The 17,332-nt window shown below is 38.6% G+C and overlaps 1 protein-coding gene across 2 annotated transcripts in view; it reads right to left on the bottom strand.

The window, feature by feature from the left end:
• slc12a5a (solute carrier family 12 member 5a) overlaps positions 1-17,332 on the bottom strand; it is a 250,325-nt gene that overhangs the window by 161,423 nt on the left and 71,570 nt on the right. The window lies entirely within an intron of this gene.

Here is a 17,332-nt window from a genome sequence, read left to right as displayed (position 1 = left end):
ACTGTCAATTAGACCTCATTTTGATCTGTGCAGATTCATTTCGATGTGGTACACTGTGTGCCGTGTGCAAAACTGTGTGTAGTACAAGGATATTTTGTGTGTATGTGTGTACATGTGTGTCAATGTGTGTCCCAGTGATCGTGATTCTGCACCAGAGATATGAAAGCAATTAATCTTGGTTTTAGTCATGGTAGCACTGATGCACAGAATAGATTTCAACAAAAAGGGAGGGAGAAAAATACAACTGTGCGCTTAGCACCGCTGGATAAATTTATTACGAATGTTTCAAACAAAACTGGTTTTGTCAAGGTGCAGTTGCTCTGACAAAGAACTGGTACTTTGATGCTTGGCAATAAATGTCTTCACTGACTGATGTCTTCAGATACATTTCCACGTCTTTGTTCATTAGTACGACGCTATAGTCAGTGATTTGTTTAGAGCAACAAAAGACATGCACAATTTATGTTGTAATATCTGTGGGGGTGAGAGCTGTTGTATTTAGAGAGTTGAGACATTCACTTGGTTCAGTTGCATCCTGATTTAATCTACTCATCACTGTTTAATGTAGAAAACACTGCATAGTAACATGAGAGACATCTGATTGATTAAGCATGGTTGAGTATTAGAATCAAAATTCCTCTGCTTAACGTTCTTAAAAAAACTTTGTTTTTAATGATGTGGAGGTAAACAACTTTGAAGAAAACAGGACACATGCATTATTAACAAGGCAAGTGTACTGTTGTAATAATGGGCTCATGTGGGTACGTTACACGGGCATTCCTCACACAGTGCACGATTTCCACCATCCTGGTAGAGCGGCATATCAGACATTTTATAAAAGACTTGCTGCTAGACATCTAAATGAGAGCCCTGCCCTGAGAAGGAAACTGTTACCTCGTCATTTGCACTACATTGACTGAATGTAACTGCTGTAATTAGGACAGATGGGAGACTAGTAAATGATTAGCTCAGTTTTCTTTGGTGAGAGTTGCTATTAATCTGCACACACTATTTGGCAACTACTGCATTTTGATTCTTTTTTTTTTCCAGTTTTTTCACTAGTTAGCTTGCTGTCCAGTTACATAGTGTTTGTCTTAAAAAAAAAAAAGGTCAAATTTCTAAAAAAAAATTAGGTGCACATACATTAGGAGAACCTTAACTTATGAAAGAATTCCTGCAAGTTTTCAGTGCTTTATTTACACTGTTGACGTGCCTAAGCTGCTGCTTTTACACAAAAAAGAATATAGAGGATTCTTTATGTGTTCCTTTATTCACAGACACTTCACATCAATCAACAGGACTGAAAGCGTATCAGTGTTGGACAAATTTCTAACTATCATCCCATGGCCAGATGTGGAATTAACCACATAGCATCAGTCCAGCCCACTTGAAGTTTCTTATTTTGGTCTCTCTCTCTCTCTCTCTCTCTCTCGCTCTCTCTCTCGCTCTCTCTCTCTCTCTCTCTCTCTCTCTCTCTCGTATTGGATAAAAAAAACTGATATGACCCTTCCATGTGCGCTAGCTAGGGATGTAACGATTACCAGTATAACGATAAACCGTGGTAAAATTCCCAATGGTTAGTATTACTGTTTAAATTCAAGTGATCATGAAAACCAGGTTGGATTAATGCATTTTGAAAACTCATGGTGATGCTGCTCATTTCCTGGAGAAGCAGCAGCACTCCAGGTGCACATACGCAATTTGCAATGTTTGGCCTCTGAAAACATGGCTGATGGCAGCCGCACATACAGTGCTCCAGAGATCCAGGCTAGCGGGCTCCCACACGGACCCAATCAGAGGGCACGGACCCAGTCAACCAAGTCCAATTGCATGGACCCGGTCAACCCAGTTCGAGTGCATGGACCCAAGCATACCTCCGTCCCATACACATCTATCTCTCTCTTTCTCTCTCTCTCGCTCTCTCTCTGAAAAAGAAACTAAAACAACTCAAACTTGATATGGAAAATGGTCAAACAAGCTCCACTATGACCTGTCCAACTACTTTTTTTCCCACTCAAAAAACACTCAGGAATTGATAGGAGAATTGATAAGGAATGGACTTGGTAAGCAGAATCAGCAATGGCACTGATATTGATAAAATCCAATTAATTCCCACCCCTAGTGCAGATATCTCTTATGGCCATAAGATGCCATCTTTAATGCACATTTGTATGTTTGATGTTTGCATGTTAATATTTTAATGTTTCTGCCAGCAGAAAGTGCATTGTGTTATTTTATTAAGTTTTTTTCTTTTTTTTTCAAAATACAACTTGGTTAAATTATTTCAGCGTGTGTATAAGTACATTTTGAACATTTTGAGCACATTTCAACAATACCGCGATAATAATGATAACCGTGATAATTTTGGTTACAATAACCATGCTCGTTACATCTCTAGCCCTGGCTGTTTGTAATGAAAAATAATCTTGGATGCAACCAGACAAGTTGACATTAGCCGACAGACTGCCAAACCCTTGCAATATATGTATAAGAGGGAAATGAGGCACAGTAGGCAACAGGCCAAATGTAAATTTGAGCATTGTGCCGTTTTACATTGCTGTTTGATGTACTACCTTGCTTGAAAACAGAACAGTGACCTTGAAATAGGACTCCTATAACATTTATTGGCATTTCTACACAAACAGATCAATAGGCAGTGAATAAGAAATCTATTCATGTACTTTTAAGAGCTGCTTAAAGTGGCTCAATACCTTTGTTGCAAGAAAGCATACATTATCTAAACATCTAGTGCTACAGAACATTTAGCATAGAAGATCTATTTCATCATCAGCTAATGAAACGGTCAGTGTATTCTTCAACTGTTAAACATCTGTGCCAGCAACGTCAGTACTACACATACAACCAGTTTTTCCTCTTTTGTAATTTCACTTTGCAGACTTTTTCAGGGAATGAAATGAAAAGGAACACAGAGAAGATATTTTGGAGAGGGAGCAATAGAAGCTTTGGGGAGCGAAGATGTAGAAGATGGTCAATACATCACCTTAATAGAACAAGGACCTAGTGAAGTGGAAAAGAAATGCATTTGCTTCGGGATGTGTGCTAACCACTTAGAGATACTGCATTCATCTGCCACCATATTTACAGCTGGTTTGGAAGTAACATGATGACATTCACCCTTTTTTTGGGCAACATTCAATGCACAACAGCTATTTTAAAGACCTCAAATATAGAAAAGCAGTGTTGAAGCTTAAAACAAAAACTTGAGGTTTTGCATCATTTATGTCCGCTGATATGTTGTATTACAAGAATATCTTTTGCTTGAAGGCAAAGAGGCAGGAATGTACAAGGTGGATGTTAGACCTGAGTGCACTGAAGCAGAGGGACCGGCTGGCAGAGCAGCTGTTTCCTGGTATAGAGTATGAGCAGAGATTAGGCTCAGTAACAGTTTTCAAAAACCAACAAAATCTATTGATAACACCAAATTAAACCACAACAGAGGAACTTATTAAAGAGCCAGTGTTTGCCCTTCTGTTTTTGGTTTAAAAGCAGCAGCTGCAACTTAGGAAAACTTTATAAAAAACTAATACAATTTTTTGCTACAGGATTCATTCATTCATTTTCTGAACCCACTTCATCCTCATTAGGGTCACTGGGGTCATTGGAGCCTACCCCAGCTACTTATGGGTGAAGGCGGAGTACACCCTGGACATGTGACCAGTTCATCAAAGGGCTGACATATAGAGACAAACAATCACTCTCACATTCACACCTATGGGCAATTTAGATTAGATTTAGATTTAGATTAACCTAACAGTGCATGTCTTTGGGTAGTGGGAGGAAGCCAGAGTACCCAGAGAACCCACACAGAGAACATGCTAACTCCCCCCATCGACGGATGTTGGAATTGAACCCAAGACCTTCTTGCTGTGAGGCACGAGTGCTGTCCACTGTCGCCCCCTTGCTACAGGATTTTGGGCAGAAATGTCAATACTCAATGCATCTTCAAACAGTTTTAGTTCCACCCAGGGATTCACAAACACAAACTGTGGCTAATTTGGACATATTTTTGCCTATAAACAGATTTGTACTGATCGATTGCAGTCAGCTCAAAAGCATTGGTCATGTCAAATTAAAAGTCATGCACCAAAGGTTTCTGGAGATACTTCACTCTTATTCTGTCTTTTATCTCAGCACTCATTCTGTTAAATTCCAGCAACAGAAAAATCTAATTAAGCACTAAACTCGATGGGCACTATTCAGTGTGCGTAGTGCCAAGTCACTCATGCATCGGAAGGCTTTCTGATTTCTTTAGCAGCATGGCTTGCTGACAACTTAACAGGGCCTTGTCTACAAACAGGGCCATCTTATTGGATTATAGTCTGCAACAATCAGATACTGGCAAAAGAAACTTCAGGCTACAGTTTGTGATTTAAGACGAGCAAATACAACAATGACATTACATTACAGGGTATCTAAAAAAAACATTTCAAATCTAAGTAGAAATAAAATAATCATCTCAGGTGTTTCCTGTAAAACAACAAAAATAGATCTTTCAGTCATATCTGCACAGAAGGAGTCCTCAAAATGCAACCTCTCTCTCCATTTGGCAACCCTGCACAGCTGGTGATATGTAATTACTATTTCCCATTTCTTTTAAATATGTTTTTGATATTAGTGATTCTAAAAAAGAGCACCAGATACGGAGATACTGATTATCAGGCTACAAAAGAAAACCATTCAACAGAACACTCCTATTTTACTGGGCAGGGCCTGAAAACATCCAAATGCTAGCATACCACACCAGCTGTTACCAAGCAGTGGTTTGCATGAATCGGGGAGGGATCCTGGGCTCTGGTGAACAGGATGTTTGAAAAAGACCAATTGGGCAAAACAAGTTTGACAGAAAAAAAAAAAAAAATCATAGGAAACACCTGAGATCCAGACCTTCTTTCTACAGCATCTTGCATATTGATTATATTTCTCTATCTGTGGTCATCTTGAAAAATTATAAAGAAAATAGGACCAATGGCCCTGTAGCTTACCGGCCAAATTAAAAGCTTTGGGAAATGTATCAAGGTGGCATTTATTATCACCCAGTTATGTTTATTTATCATATTACAGTAACAGGCCACGTTTTGGTCATATTCCAATCAGATCTGTAAAAAAATTCAAATTCCAACTTGATATCATTGATACTTACTGATATATTGGATCAATCCACTTCCTATCTGTTATAATGGGAAAATTTTTCAAAGTTGCACCAAATCCAGAATCAGATCCAGATCGAAATGATGTCAATACCTTGTGTTGACATCATCATAAAGAAGCTGTATACCAAGTTTGAAGTCAATCAGAACTGTAGTTTTGGAGAAGACAACTGAAAATTTTTCCCCATAAGAGCCCATGTTAAATTTTCCATCAGTTCCCGGATCCAGAAGAAGATCCTGATCAGCATGTGGACATTATGTTTTGGTCATCTCCCCATCAGGGCTGGACTGTAGAAATTTCAACGTGGTATTATTTATATTTACTGAGTTATTGCATCGATCCACTTCCTATCTCTTATAATGGGGAAAGTCGCACCAAATCCAGAATCAGATCCGGATCCAAATAATTTCACTAACTTTTGTTGACATCATCATAAAGAAGTTGTATACCAAGTTTGAAGTCAATTGGAATTGTAGTTTTGGAAAAGAAGACAATTGAAATTTTTGTAACGGACGACAGACGACGACGGATGATGACAGACGACGACGCCTGAGGCGTCGTCTTAAATTTCCATGTGATTTCATATTTTGAATATTTGATATATAAGTAAAAGTCTAACCTAGAGGAAAGACTTAGAATGTTAAAATGTTGTTTCTGTAAGTTATGCATCATTTTCACTTATGAATTCTTTAAAACACCAATATAAATATCTTAACAAATTATTAAAATCAAACAAAATTACTTATTATTTAATTTTGTGCAACATTAACGATATCTTGTATTTGTCAAATAGTTAACAAGTTTGAAATGATTTAAGTCGTAGAATTAATTTGGTTATGATAAATATTTAGGCTGAGTTAAGTACCTGTTAATAGATTTGGGCTAGTTAATACCTTACAATATTATATATTACTTTGTTGTGTAATTTAAAAAAAAAAAAAATCAATGGTCATATTCTAAAGTATAACTTTATGTACAGTAACACTACAATTAAAATGTTTTACAATACAATAACTGGGCCATGTCCTGGTGCTGTACTTTGGCCACGTGGCATCAAAGCCAATGGCTGCAAGTCAAATAAGCCACAAACAAAAAGAGAAATAGAAAGGTATTGACAAATACAAGGCATTCATGCTTAAATGGAGACAGATGAGTCACACATTTTCCTGAAGTTGTACTTATAATGTGTGCATGCTTCCATGTTTGAGAGTCTGCATTCATGCATGAACGTACTCGTGTGCATGGGCAATTTTGTTTCCATATCACGCCTCCCTCACAGGAGCACTCTTGCCAATTAATCACCTTTGAGAGAACACTTTTCAAAGAGTTTGTGATACAGAAAGGCTAAATTTACATTTCTGAGGGTTTCATTACAGTATCATTTAAATATCATGAACTCAGAGCTAGGCACTAACAGGAGCTGGAATGAGCCATGCTTTGTTGAGCAATGTTTTACTAAATACACCCTTGTTAAGGTCATACTGACCTAGCTCTTTTCAAGAGCTTACTAATGAAGTAGTGAAACTCAAACACTCCAAATACTTATGATGACATGCCATGGTCAAAAGAAATTCAATTATGTCTCTGAGCAGGGCTCACTGACCTCTCACGACCTTGTGTCATCATAAGGAGGCAGAGGAGGAGAGGGAAGGAGGAGGGGGTAATGGGCTGAGGTGGCCTTTAAAAGAGCCAAGAATACAAGGATGTGAACCAAGTCACAGAATGAAGCAGATAGACAGGAAAAGATTATGGACTTAAAAAACTGTAAGTTCTCCAAACCTTGTCAAGCAGTGTGATGTGTGCGTTGGATGTCAACGCACTTAAAGTGATGCAGAATTGAAAGTACCATCCATTAGACGGGCTGTGCCCATTCAGGTGACGTGTTTATGGTGTTGATCATGGGATGATGATGAAAACCAATTATGATTAAGAATCTGCTGTACATACACTTACATAAACTGATGGTAAAATGGTGTAGATCCCAAAGTCAACAAACAGGAGAGCAAGAAACCAACAAAACTAAAACATATTTAATATAAAAGTAACTTCCATATTTGTCAACAGCTTTATTTCTAGGCCTTACTTGGTCACAAATACAGTCATGACTTTAATTTAATTCATCACCTATTCATCACCTATTTGTGATGTTCACTAAACTCTTCATTAAGGTAACAGTGAATTCATAGATTTACATGTATATTTTGCTGGGGGAAAAAAAAGCTCATCTGACTTATTTCTGAACAATAAATGTGCCTGTTTTGAATTCTTAAAAAAGTGTGCTGTGACTTAATGACTGGGGGAGAAAAAAGCTTTGGGTGGGCCATTCAAGAACAATCACGGAGTTGGATCAAAGCCACTCCTTCGTTATTTTAGCTGTGTGCTTAGGGTCATTGTCTTGTTGGAAGGTGAACCTTCGGCCCAGTCTGAGGTCCAGAGCACTCTGGAAAAGGTTTTCGTCCAGGATATCTCTGTACTTGGCCACAGTCATCTTTTCTTCAATTTCAACCAGTCGTCCTGTCCCTGCAGCTGAAAAACACCCCTATAGCATGATGCTGCCACCACCACCATGCTTCACTGTTAGATTGGACTGGGCAGGTGATGAGCAGGGCCTGGTTTTCTCCACACATAACAGTTAGAATTAAGGCCAAAAAGTTCAATCTTGGTCTCATCAGACCAGAGAACCTTATTGCTCCTAGTCTGGGAGTCCTTCATGTATTTTTTGGTCCAGCTCTATGCGGGCTTTCATGTGTCTTGCACCGTGGAGAGGCTTCCATCAGGCCACTCTGCCACAAAGTCCCAATTGGAGGAGGGCTGCAGTGATGGTTGACTTTCTACAACTTTCTCCCATCTTCCCACTGCATCTCTGGAGCTCAGTAACAGTGATCTTTGGGTTCTTCTTTACCTTTCTCACCAAGGCTCTTCTCCCCTGATTGCTCAGTTTGGCCGGACAGCCAGCTCTAGGAAGAGTTCTGGTCGTCCCAAACATCTTCCATTTAAAGCTATACCTACCAATGTGGCAATTCTCACAGCACTTAATAAAAGTTTGAACATGAACAACCCACCTCCCTCCAAAGCCCCGCCCCCTTCCCTCTGCCTGAGCTCTGAGGCTCCTCCTCCTCTCTCCTGATGCGCGATGGAAACAGAGGAGGAAGCAGAGGTGGAGGTCCGGTCCGTTTTGGCGTGTCCGCGGACCCCTCCCTCAGTAATGAGATGCATCATCCACCTGCCGCGGGCCCGCGGCTCCTGTTCCATCTGTAGACCTGGTCTGTGCAGTACTGGGTCAGTGTTTTCACTGCAGTGCCCAGGGGATGGGCGAGCGCACTGTGAACGTGCGGCCTCCGCGAATTTTCCGTGAACATTTGAGGTTTCATAGTCCATACATTTATCATCCTACATCATCTTACACTGTGTGACACCATGTACATGTACCTGTATGAGTCCCACCGTCATAAAAGCTGAGCTTTATGCAGACCTGTTCAGTCCAATACAGCTGACTTCCGGACTTTTATCTCCATCCTTCATTCATCAGACTCCTGTTTGTTCTCCTCAGTTGTCGTTTCTGTTCATAAATCCGTTTTATCCCTTCCACATGTGCATGTCAGCTCTATCCATACACATCCTAGACAGTAGACTGTGGTCAGTGACAGGAGAAGCAGCGCCAGTGATGCGTCAGATTCAGTGGTACACATATCGGATGTGAGACGGAGATAATGGATCGGATGCTGGACGGCCGTAATGGATGATTGACAGGAGGCTCAGTCAGGTTCGGCCAATTATTTCATTCGGACCGACTAAAATGATTGGTCAGACTGTTATTAGAAATATATGAGAATTAAACATTTTTGAGTTTCAATACCTAGTGGATTTCTTTTACATTTTAGTTTGACACACACTTATTAGGAGCATTTTAAGATGACAAAAGAAAATTGTAAAAATGCCACATCATACGGTATAGCTTTAAGGATTATGGAGGCCACGGTGCTCTTAGGAACCTTAAGTGCAGCAGAAATTCTTTTGTAACCTTGTCCAGATCTGTCCCATGCCATAATTCTGTCTCTGAGCTCTTGGAGCAGTTCCTTCAACCTCATGATTCTCATTTGCTCTGAAATGCGCAGTGAGCTGTAAGGTCTTATAAAGACAGGTGTGTGCCTTTCCTATTTAAGTCCAGTCAATCTAATTAAACACAGCTGGACTCCAATGAAGGTGTAGAACCATCTCAAGAATGATCAGAAGAAACGAACAGCACCTACGTTAAATACACGTGTCACAGCAAAGGGTCTGAATACTCGTGGCCATGTGGTATTTCAGTTTTTCTTTTTTAATAAATCTGCAAAAATGTCTACAATTCTGTTTTTTTCTGTCAAAATGGGGTGCCGTGTGTACATTAATGAGGAAAAAAATTAACTTAAATGAGTTTAGCAAATGGCTGCAATATAACAAAGAGTGAAAAATTTAAGGGGTCTGAAAACTTTCAGTATAAATAACATCTGTACACGCTAATTAGCCTACGAGGACATGCAAGAATTGATCTTAGAGTACTACAATTTAATTTTCCTGTAGTATGTTAGGTTATCAGAAGTAAATTTATTATTTTATTGCATAGGACACATGCATCCTCACTTGTTTTCAAAGACTGTGAAAAAAAATTCTTCAATCAATCAGCGTTGAGACTACTGTCTGTCAAAACTTAAAAACAAATGTATTATTATTATTATTATTATTATTTTATATGTGGAGCCACATGCAAACACGTACTGTTTTTTGATACCATTCACTGGTGCATTCAGGGGTAAAACCCATTGCTTTTACACAATGGTCACTGAAGGAGATTTTTGTAATAAAGTAAAAGGACAACCATGCACTATGTTTGATATCAACAAGCAGAGCCTTTTCTTCCTGTTGTTCTGCTGTTTTGGACTCTGGCCAGATCATTATGGTCTGTCTGAGCACCTCCAACACTGACAAGGGCATGCAGGATTTTACAACATCCTCAAGTCAAAAGAACAAAACCTGGTTGCAAGGAAAACATAACCTAGATAGATAAGAATTCAGAATTGGTTTGAAGCCTGTACAAGAGTGTGTGTACTCACAACAGAAGCAAACTCAAAGACCGGGGATGGGACAAACTCTCTGAGCTTAAAGTGATAAAGGCCTACTGTGGTGTACATTTTATAAGAGATGTCAAAAAGTTTTGAGATCTTTGAAACAGAATCTGTAATATTCTCTCTGAAATGCCTCAGTGTAATATTTTCAAATTAAAACACAGTCAGAGGGAGAGAAGACACTTCCACTTAAATAATGCAGCGCGCAGGCTTTCTTGATGTGTCAGAAAGCTCAAAAGAAAACGGCGCAGTCAGCATTCATGTTGGACATATCAATGCTGCCAATTTTATCACAGAAACGATGGTGCAAAAGCAGGTTTGTGTCAGCATGGCACAAAACACAGCTCTGAGTATTTTTTGGGGGGGCATTTTTATATTGAAGTTATATAAGATGTAGACAGTTAATTAGCCAAAAATAGCCCATACATATCAAGGCTTTATTGGATGACGGGTGCAATACATTCTATTGAAGCCCCATTGTGATAAATAATGCATTTTGGTTTGCTGTCTGAGCCATTTTAGCGATAAAATATTCAAAAGCTAAAATGACATCCATACACATTATGTGAGGCTGATGTGCACGATACTGCTGCATGGTGAAAGAATTGGAGGATGCAGGTTGTTTGCAAAATGCTACAGCACTTGTAGTGATGAGTTCAGTTGGATAAGATTTCCCATGTGTCTTATTCTGTCATGATTGTAAATCTGATCAGGCTCTACTAAAAGAACAGTCTAATATCCTCCCATGGCGTGCCCGAGGACACACACAAACATAAATGCCTGCTGAAACGCTGTACATATAGACACATACGTGAGTTTATTTCTATGAAATTGTATTATGTGCTGGGGAAAATTACATGGTAAGTGTGTGAATATAGCCCCGGTCTCCTGAGGGGTAATCTACAGTAGGCTGTGGATGATAATGGATGTTAGAGGAGGCTGGGTGAATGCTGTCTGCCTCTGTTCATGAATTTACCTGGGTCTTCTAAATTGAATAACAAGTTAACACCCTCTGTGCAAATTCTTTTCATTGAAGAGACCTTTTTTGTTTTTAATGTGTCCTTCACAAGCAAATCTAATCATAGCTTGGCTCGTAATACAATGAGGAGACAAAAGGGAAGCGAGGGGCAAAAATTGCAATGTCATTTAGCATCCTTTTGTAAAATGTGTGAAAACTAATGCAACTTTATTTGATGGAGCTCATGTTCACATCCCAAGTGGTTATTAATAGACAGTGGCTTTTTAAAAGTGGATATAATAATGATAGTTTGGAGCAGGAAGAAGCTGATATCTGATTAATCTGCCAATATCATCCCTACCCCTCCCCCTAAAAACATTACCATGAAAACACATTATGTATGTCAGAAATTAACCAGATAACTGCTCAACAGGACATTGCAATCAAATAAAAACTTCAGAAATAAATCTGAGGGTTTTTTTTCCATCTTTTGAGTTAGGATTTTTCCCTCAAAGTCTGTATTTCAGTAAGTTTAAAAACCTAAAATTAGCCATTGACCAGTCCCAATACTAATAATTTGTAAACTGTCCCATCAGCACTAACAAATGCAATAATTTTAAAACAAACAGCATAGTTGATTTGAATATTTCATGTGTTAGATGGTAAGTTCTAAAGAAAATGTGGAAGCCAAGTGCCATATGTTACATATGGCATTTGGCTTATTCACTACCCATAATGCTTGAACTGAAAGAGGAAACGTTGAGAGTAACCTGTGTATGTTGTCATTTGTCCAGGTCATCATTCATCCTTAGTAGTTTTTCTAAGTTCAACTGGATTGGTTTTGTTCTTGAAAATGTTTCACCATCACTTCCGATGAAGTCTCTTGGATGACAGATGAAACATTTTCAAGAATAAAACCAGTCCAGTTGAACTTAGAAAAACCAATAAGGTGAGAGCAACAAGTCACAAGCTAGCATGTGCATCTCTTCATATAAACTAAAGAAAGAGTGAGAACATAAGCTAGAATCTTGTTTCATCTTTTAAAAATTACTTTAACTGATCTGCAGTAAAAGCATTACTATTTGTTGTATTTTTGTTTGTAATTCTAGATAGCATGCCTGTAAAGAGTCAAATGAGAGGTTCTTTCATCAATCTGATGTTAGTGCGACAGTTTTGTCCATTGGCTGATTTTGCCATATGGAAGAACAAGAACCTGTCATTATTAAAACATAATGGAGAGACAAAGGGAGAAAGAGAGGACAAAAAACAATATTATTCAGCATAGCTGAACAAAAAACCTTTTGCTGTGTGTTTATTTGATATTTTCATTAGTAAACAAAAGCTGTTCCTCAAAGCAGAGTCTTCTAAATGTGTATGGGCGTCAAAGATTTGTTGCAGTCTGCTGGGCTAGCAGAACCTCTTGGCCCTCTGAGATTCTGTCAAATAATTAAACTGAGAATAGCTCAGGCAGTCCCAAAAACAAGCTCCGCCCCCCTCCGACAAGGCTTTGATGCAAGACAGGCATCTCAAGATGTGAGGGAGATTCTTCTTGCCACAGCAGGAAGAGTGAGGAGATCAAAGTGGTCTGGCGATGTTCCGACACAGCAGAGCCGAGCTTTTGTTTGCTCTAAACATGGTTTATCTGATGAGGCCTGCCGGCCAATCTCAGAACGTTGTCTGTCTAATCGCCTAATCCTTCCACTGCAGCCACGAGCTCCCCGAAAAAAAGAAATACTGAGGTCATCAACTCTGTTTACACACCAAGTGTGTTCATACCGCACTGTATGTGTGTTTATCTATAAGTGAGTGTGTCAGGGAAGACAAATGTGTGTGTTCATGCAGGGGGCACTGGTGGAGATTTACAGTGTTGATTCCTTTAAAAATGTACTTTACTACAGATTACAGAATGCACTGTTTAAAATGTAATTTGTAATAAAATCCATTAGCTCAATCATAGTGACTAACCTTGTTTCACAGTATTATTAAAATAGTGTGAATAACTGTGGAATTCCCATAGTGCATCAAACTAAAGCAAAATGATCCCAGGAGTCACTATGAATGTAGATAAACACTTCCTGTAACTAGCTGTAACTATATGAAAACACAAAAACAATGAGGTGCTGTTGGTAAAAATGCTGAAGACCCAGTTTTCCTTGACCTTTTATTTTCCACAGCATCAAGTCTGATAGTAGAACATATTGTTTTTACTTAGTTCCTCAAGAACATTTTCTTGCTTTGCACATTGCACGTAGTCTTTATCAAATAAATATAGCAACAAAGAAGGGAATTTTTACCTCCTGTTTCCCAATGCATAAAATGGGTGAAAAATACACAACAACAATAATATTGTAAATTAGCATAGCTGCAAAATAAGATTTATAGGGATTTAAGAGGCTCTGATTGCAGAAAATTGAACTTAATATTCTTTATTATGTATTCATTTGTATAATTACATGAAAAAATAGCTTGTTGAATTTCTATTACCTTGGAATAAGCTGGTGATAGAGGGTGTGAGTCATCCCTCACTGAGTCCACAATGTCTCAGAACTAACTTCCTCTGTCTTTTTTTGTTTTACAACTCTGTACAATTCTAATGCACTGTACTTGCGCATTTCAGTGCATTACCATCATAAGCCTCTTCTACACAGAGATCCTGGAAAAGAGGTGAGATGGTGATCCCATCTTTTTTCCACCATTGACCAATTTCTACAGCCAAGCCAAAGGACTAACAGAGGTGAGACAGGCTGGACTTTTACACAGTGGACCTGCATTCCAGAATCGAAGGGGCAGTGACATATACCTTGCGTCGGAAATACCCCGAGCATAGCGGTGTTGCTAACCTCTCCAGAATCGGCCTGTCTTTCACCATTCCACAAATGTTAGCACGGATAGAGTCCTCCGCCTGAAGTGACAACAGCTCATAAATCTCAGCGTCTCCCCAGTTCGACATCTTTCTGGTCACGTTGATATGTTTGTTTACTGTACACGGCCTGCGCTCATTTTTAAATCCTCCCAGCGTGGGTCATCGCACACGCAATACGTTATCAAAACAACACGCCTTGGTTGTGGAACAAGAGGTTTTCCTTTTACATAGCGTTCTAGACTCATGATCCCACCTTTATCACGGCTCTGTTGTTCCCTCCAGAGCCGTTACAGAGCCGCGATAAAGGTGGGACCAAATGATCCACCATTTCGTTTACATAGATGTCGTTCCAGAATAAAGTAAATAAATATTTCAGGAACAGAAGTGCTGTGTAAAAGAGGCTATAGACTATGTTTGAGTTTGTATCAAAGTTCTTATCATCTTCACTAAAAAGCCCAGATAGGTACGACAAACAGCTGCAACAACTGGCCTATCGCAATTATTACTTAATCGACATATCAATATGGTTTGAAAAAAATCATTCAAGTATTAATACACATAATTATGGTAACTGTCTCAATTCACGTATCGTTAGCCTCATAGCATGAATGCCTTAGTCATATTTTTGACCAAATTGTGATATCTATGTAACTTTACTTTCATAACACTGCTGATTCATTTTTCATCATTAGCTATGACCTGAAAAAACATTACTTAGGCAACTATATTGAGGCAAACAATACATAAAAATAGTTGACAGAATTAAAAGAAATAACAATTTAATTGTTATTTCCACACATCGTTCCAATTTTTGACTGCTGCACTGGTGCCCTGCTCCACTCAGTTTTTCTGCTTTCAGTAAAAAGGGGAATAACACCTCTTTTTTTGTTACCTTGGTCCAATATTTCAATAATGTGATGAACATATTTCAGTGACTGTATCTGCCATGTCCAATTTACATTAGTAAAAGCAAAAGAAACCATTCATTTTTAAATCTATATCATTATACTGGTAGGGCTCAGAGCATCTGCGTGTGTCGGCATGATTCTGACAAATGTAGACGTTTTTACGTGGCCAATTTGGTACCAACAGTAGAGGAATAGTCCCGTCTCCACATTAAATACCTCAGCAAGTGGATAGGACCAATATTTTCTGAGATATTAGTCATTTTGGAATACAATTGCCTTACAATCACGGAAGCACAACGCTGCATGATGGGAAATGAAGTTCAAAACAGTAACGTTGCATTTACTCCTGGCTTCGTCATGCATGCCGAGAGGTTGTAGTGTAGTTGGAGTTTCGGTGTTTAATGACCAGGCGGGCTTCTTCTCAAACTGAGCATTTATTCTAATACATGCTGCAGCAACGGAACACAAACAGGGAACTGGCACTCCAAATCTAGAAAGTGTAAATTTTTTTTTTCTTTTGTCAACACAATCGAAATCAGGGGTCACCAACCCTGGTCCTCGAGGGCTACTATCCAGCATGTTTTAGATGTTTCTCTCCTCCAGCACACCTGACGGTCGTTATCAGACTTCTGCAGAGCTTGATGATAGGCTTATCATTTGAATCAGGTGTGCTGGAAGAGGGATACATCTAAAACATGCAGGATAGTAGCCCTCGAGGACCAGGGCTGGTGACCCCTGATCTAAAGGTACTTCCTGTTTTGACAGACTTAAAAAAAAAATCACTTCCTGAAATTACTTAAATTAAACCATTTTCTCTTAATAATTATCAGCTTTGTTATGACTTTGTTTTACTATTAACAATCAACCGAAATATCTGAAAATAAATAATGCATCATTTTAATATAAACTTAACCCAACATAAATTTCCTGGTTTTCGTTAAACTCTAATAAATTACTCACAACAGAAGTATTTCAGCCGAACCACACAAGGGATCCAACTGGAGAGCGATAAGTAAGGTACGTCCCGGTACTTACGGAGAACTCCTGCCACCACGGTCTTACAAACTATTCACCCCCCACCCCCGTCCATGCGCTCTGTGTGTACCACACAGTTTCACTCTGCAGGCACACCTGGGTATTAATACTGTATATTAATTGCCGTTTACATTTTAAGAATGATTTACCACACAATTTTTATGTCACTACTTATAAAATATAGACAAACATCTTTTCCTAAAACTCAACTCTCCCCAGCATAAAAACTACCACATCTAGAACCCCTGGTTCCACACATATTAGTATGTTTCATAATTCTTATCCACTATACCAGTGGTTCCCAACCTTTTTTGGCTCATGACCCCATTTTAACATTATAAATTTCTGGTGACCCCAGACTTTCAAAATGGAGACTTTTTTTTTTTTTTTGCTAAAATTAATTTATTCTTGATCATGTAATAGTTTGCTATACTATGTTGCAATTAAACGTTAATTTTAGATGACATTTAGTCTATATAATGTATATTATTATGGACGGAGGCAGAAAAGCCAGGTTGAGATTACTGCACAAAGTGAGAATTTTATTTTCCTTGGTTTGGATATGTACAGTCAGTCCAGCTTGGATTTACAAGGCTGACAATTAATACTGAACAAACAATAACTCAAACTATGAATTATGAAAGAGCTGCAGCATCTGAACCCGACCACAATGAACATTTGAAAGATAAAAAGTACCACAGTGTTTCAGTTTCAACTTCACAGTTTGTCATGTCTTTTATGTATTGGGATTGTCTCTCTCAACTCACCATATATTTTTTATTAGTAAGTGTTTATTTTTTATTTTTATCAATTACTAGAAATATCAGCCAACCCCATTTGACTTCCAGGCGACCCCGCGTGGGGTCCCGACCCAAAGGTTGAAAAACACTGCACTATACTGTATGTCTCATCTTATTCATAAGGTGTAAGGCTATAACTAAACTATTATTAGAGTTAGACTACCATAGTGGCACAAAGTAACTAGTAATATCACAATACAATTCATTATCATACTATTTCAGTACTGTGATAGCCTTGTTAACATGAGAATTTCCCTTTTTCACAGACACTATAGGTCAGGGGTAGGTGAGAAGTGTTTCACCACTAGATGTCATTAAGTATTACACACTAACACAGGGAAATTTTAGAACAAATGAGGAATTGTAGAAAGCTACAGTATAAATAGATGATTCAGAAAAGGTTACTAGGATTCATCTGCTAGGTATCATGAAGATCTGAGACAAAATATCATAGGAAGTGTGTAATACCTGTTAAGACATTTCACTAAAGGCCAAAA

This window comes from Sphaeramia orbicularis, chromosome 5, assembly GCF_902148855.1.
Source record: "Sphaeramia orbicularis chromosome 5, fSphaOr1.1, whole genome shotgun sequence".
NCBI classification, from domain to species: domain Eukaryota; kingdom Metazoa; phylum Chordata; class Actinopteri; order Kurtiformes; family Apogonidae; genus Sphaeramia; species Sphaeramia orbicularis.
The sequence above is the reverse complement of the archived record's forward strand: the minus strand, read 5'-3'. Positions and strand labels throughout refer to the sequence as shown.